The 5,089-nt window shown below is 46.7% G+C and overlaps 1 non-coding gene across 1 annotated transcript; it reads left to right on the forward strand.

Annotated features, from left to right (window-relative positions):
- Positions 1–4,624: 4,624 nt before the first annotated feature.
- Positions 4,625–4,731, forward strand: LOC112081751. Its single transcript, XR_002896672.1, has one exon. It is a non-coding gene; the product is annotated as a small nucleolar RNA R71 (small nucleolar RNA).
- Positions 4,732–5,089: the final 358 nt, after the last annotated feature.

Genomic DNA, 5,089 nt, shown 5'->3' on the forward strand with positions numbered 1-5,089 from the left:
TATCAGTCGCCTCTCTGCAGCAGACTTGATGTCGAAATTCATCAGCTTTATCGCCCAGGCTGCCTTGTGTTCAATCTCCACTGGAAGGTGACAAGGCTTTCCATAGAGCAGGTGGAAAGGTGTGGTGCCTAGAGGTGTTTTGAACGCTGTCCTGTACGTCCAGAGTGCATCGTCCAACTTCGCAGCCCAATCCTTTCGATTTTTACCCACTGTCTTCTCCAGAATCTCTTTGATCTGACGATTCGAGACTTCGACCTGTCCACTTGTTTGAGGGTGATAAGGAGTTGCAACTCGATGATGAACTCCATGCTTCCTTAGGAGTTTTTCGAAAATCTTGTTAATAAAGTGAGAACCACCATCACTTATAACAATACGAGGTACTCCAAAGCGAGGAAAGATGATGGTCTTGAACATCTTAAGGACCACTGAAGAATCGTTGGTGGGACTGGCAATGGCTTCGACCCACTTTGAGACATAATCAACAGCAACCAGGATGTACTTGTTTCCATAAGAAGAGGGAAAAGGACCCATGAAATCGATACCCCAGCAGTCGAATACCTCAACCTCAAGGATGAAATTCTGTGGCATCTCATGTCTTTTGCTGATCTTTCCTCTCCTCTGACAAACATCGCACTGCGAGATGAATGCATGTGCGTCGCGAAACATGGTGGGCCACCAGAAACCTGCTTGAAGAACCTTAGACACTGTTTTGAATGTCGCAAAGTGTCCAGCATATTCGGATCCATGACAATGAAACAGCACTTCTGGAACCTCTGACTCTGCAATGCATCTTCTGTAAATCCCATCAGAACAGTGCTTGTACAGATATGGCTCATCCCAGTGGTATCTTCGCAGCTCTCTCAGGAACTTCTTCTTTGCATAGCCCTTAAAGTTCTCAGGCTCAGCCTTTGCAGCGAGATAGTTGGCAATATCGGCATACCAAGGGCGTTGGGTAGCGGATACAGCAGCTGAACTGGTCTCAGGAAGTCTGTTTCGAATTTGGAAGGTCTCTGTGTTCGCCTGAGAAAGGTGACGCGCGACACTAGTGGTGGTGTCGCTCGTCACTAACGTTCCTCCAACTCGAAAAACCTGCAATTCTTCGTCAAAACTGCTCTGGAATTTGGTTTCCACATAATACACATTCTCCTCTGGCAGGAAATCGTCTATGGGTACGTCGTCTTCAACTCTGATGCGTGAAAGATGATCTGCCACACCATTCTCAACCCCCTTCTTGTCCTTGACCTCAATATCGAATTCTTGAAGGAGTAGCACCCATCGCAGCAACCTAGGCTTCACATCCTTCTTCTGCATCAAGTATTTGAGTGCAGAATGGTCTGTGTGCACAATCACTTTCGATCCCACAAGGTATGGCCGAAATTTCTCAAAAGCAAAGACCACAGCCAACAGCTCTTTCTCAGTAGTAGCATAATTCCTTTGAGCATCATCCAGAGTCCGACTGGCATAGTAGATGGCATGAAGCTTTTTATCCTTCTTCTGTCCTAGAACAGCACCAACAACAAAATCACTAGCATCACACAGTACCTCAAAAGGTAAATTCCAGTCAGGAGGCTGCACAATGGGGGCGCTGATCAGGGCATGTTTGATCTGTTCGAACGCAGAAAGGCACTCATCTGTAAACTCAAACTTAGCATCTTTGCAGAGCAGAGCAGTAAGAGGGCGTGCAATCTTGCTGAAATCTTTGATGAAGCGACGATAAAAACCTGCATGACCCAGAAAACTTCTAACCAATTTCGCAGAATCAGGTGGTGGCAAGCTCGTCATGACGTCAATCTTCGCGCGATCCACTTCGATGCCAGCTGCAGAAACCTTATGCCCAAGCACAATCCCATCTCTGACCATAAAGTGACACTTTTCCCAGTTAAGGACCAAGTGTTTCTCTTCACAGCGAGCCAGAACCTTGCAAAGGTTATCCAGACAGTCCTTAAAAGATGATCCGTAGACGGAGAAATCATCCATAAAGACCTCCATGAAATCCTCAATCATGTCAGTGAAGATGGACATCATACATCTCTGAAACGTCGCAGGAGCATTACAGAGTCCAAAGGACATCCTGCGATATGCGAAAGTGCCGTATGGACATGTAAAGGTGGTCTTCTCCTGATCGTCTGGGTGGATAGGGATCTGAAAAAATCCTGAGTACCCATCGAGGAAGCAGTAGTAGGGATGGCTTGCAAGTCTCTCCAGCATCTGATCAATAAAGGGCAATGGGAAGTGATCCTTCCTGGTTGCTGCATTCAGTTTCCTGTAATCGATGCACATCCTGTGTCCAGTCACTGTGCGCGTCGGAATCAACTCATCCTTGTCATTCTTCACAACTGTAACCCCTCCTTTCTTGGGAACCACGTGCACAGGACTCACCCAAGCACTATCTGAAATTGGATAGATGATTCCAGCTTCCAGTAGCTTCATGATCTCCTTTTTGACGACGTCTTTCAGGTTAGGGTTTAGCCTGCGCTGGTGCTCGATCGACGACTTCGACTCATCCTCCAGGTGGATTCGATGCATGCACAAATCTGGTGAGATACCTGAAATATCATCAAGAGAATAGCCAAAAGCTTTGCGATGCTTGCGCAGCTTGCTCAGTAGTAAGGTAACCTCGGCATTATTCAAAGAAGAATCGATAATGACTGGATAAGTAGAATTAGAGCCCAAGAATGCGTACCTTAGTCCTGCAGGGAGTTGTTTGAACTCAATCTTAGGTGCTTTCTCCTCACTCCAGTCGGATAACTGCTTCACCTTTGCAGGAGTCTCAAGCTGTTCAACCTGTGATGCTAGCTGCATCACATGCTCGCTGGAGTCCAACATCTTCGAGTAAGATGCCGAAATTTCGTCCAAGTGTTCAGCTTCAGATGCAGACGTGGTCAAAGCTCTCTCAAGTGGGTCTGTAGGAAGCATCTCATGGAAAAACTCCTCAGCAAACTCTGTGAGAGTGTCGACATAGAAGGTCTGACCATCGATGGTGGACTTCTTCATCAACTTGTCCATGTCAAAGTTCATCACCAGATCTCCAACATTCAGAGCAATCCTGCCTTTCCTGACATCGATGATAGCACCTGCTGTAGCTAGAAAAGGTCTCCCAAGGATAAGAGGATCTTTAGGCTCCTCTCCATACTCCAAAACCACAAAGTCAGTCGGTATCATGCAGTCTCCAACCTTGATTGGAACATCTTCTAGCACCCCTTCAGGTATCCTTGTCGAACGATCAGCTAGGATGAGGGAGATCCTTGTTGGCTTGAAATCAGTCATGCCGAGATTGACAGCTACCGAATAAGGCATGAGATTAACACTTGAACCTAGATCACACAGCGATCTCTTGAATCTCTCTGTGAAGATAGAGCAATCCAAGACAAAGCTTCCTGGATCAGACAGCTTCTCTGGAATTCGGTTCTGAATCACTGCACTGACTTGCTCAGATATCATCATCACTCCCTGTTCATGGCTGAGATTATTGGTTACCATTCGTTTCACATAGCGTTTGATGACAGGGGTGATTTTTACAGCATCAACCAAAGGTATCTCAATCACAAGCTTTTCCATCAGAGCTTTGCATCGTGCATCGTCAAGCTCTTGCTTGGACTTCCTAGGGCTCCTTGGGTAAGGAACTTTAGGTTTGTAGACTTTTTCCTCTGCAGATTTCGAATTCGGAGCATCAACAGCTTCGCTCTGCAATTGGTGACGCGCGACACTAGTGGTGGTGTCGCTCGTCACCGGCTCTGCAATCTCAGGAACTGCTTCAGAATCTTCTAAGTCCACGACTTCAGGTGCAGGAGGCGTCTTCTTGGGCTCAGAACTCAAATTTTTACCACTCCTCAACGTGATAGCACTGCAGTGATGCCTTGGATTGGTGTCAGTCTTCCCAGGAAGAAAACCCTCTTGCCTTTTAACAGAACCTGCAGTTTGGGCTACCTGTGTATCGAGCTGCTTGACATGGGTGTTCAGAGCTTCGATTTTTCCATTCAGATCGAGGTAGAGAGCATCCATCTTCCCATTAAAGTCCACGGTGAGCTTCTGCTGACCTTCCAAAATCTGTTCCAGCATAGACTTCATCTCATTGTCAGGATTTTGAGGTTGAGATGAAGGAGTGCTGTAGTTTCTGGAAAAACTGTTGCTGGAAAAAGGTTTCTGGTACTGAGGCTTAGGCGTGTAACCAGAGAAGTTCTGATTACTGTTGAAGGTATTCCTCTGATTGTTTCCACTGTAATTTCCACTGTAGCTTCTGTTACCTTGCTGATTACCAAACCTCTGACCCTGAAATCCTGATCCACTGACAAAGTTGACATCCTCTTCCTCAGCTGCATCCTCAGGTTCGAAACTCTCCACCTCCTGTGCGAATCTGACCGATTTCTTACCCACTAAAAGGCTGTGCACAGAGTCAAGTTTAGCCTTCACTTCAGCGATCTGCGATCTATCCATGTTCCCAGCTTGCTTCTTTCGCTCAAGATCAGCATTCTTGGTGCTGTTGCTGGATGCCAAGTTTTCGATGAGCTCAACAGCTTCTTCTGGGTATCTAGTGTTGAAATTGCCATTGCTTGCTGCATCAAGCGCCATCTGATACCTCCAGTCGATGCCTCTGAAGAAAATACCCAGCAACTGCACATCGCTGAAACCATGATGAGGGCAGTCTCGCTGGTACGATTTGAATCGCACCCAAGAAGCCTTGAACGCTTCAGTAGGTTCCTGAGAGAAAGTCGAAATTTTAGTCCTCAACTCCTCAGACCTAGCATCGTCGAAGAAGTTGTGCAGGAAGGCGTTCCTGGTCTCTTTCCAAGTGGTGAGTGATCCTGGCTCCAACTGCTTCAACCAGTTAGCTGCTTCTCCAGCAAGAGAGTAAGGAAACAGCTTGCAGAGGAGGAAATCATTGGACACTCCATTGTATTTGATGCTGGTGACCAAATCCTCAAATCTCTCGATGTGATCCATAGGGTGCTCATGAGAATGGCCATGGAATGGATGCTGACCCACAAGAGTGTAGTACACAGGCTTCAGCTCAAAATCGTTTCTTTGAAATGCAGGAGCGCGAATCGCAGAACGATTTGCATAGAACTGCTCAGGCTTGTTGTAGTCTCCA

This window comes from Eutrema salsugineum, unplaced genomic scaffold (genome assembly GCF_000478725.1).
Source record: "Eutrema salsugineum unplaced genomic scaffold, Eutsalg1_0 scaffold_10, whole genome shotgun sequence".
NCBI lineage: Eukaryota > Viridiplantae > Streptophyta > Magnoliopsida > Brassicales > Brassicaceae > Eutrema > Eutrema salsugineum.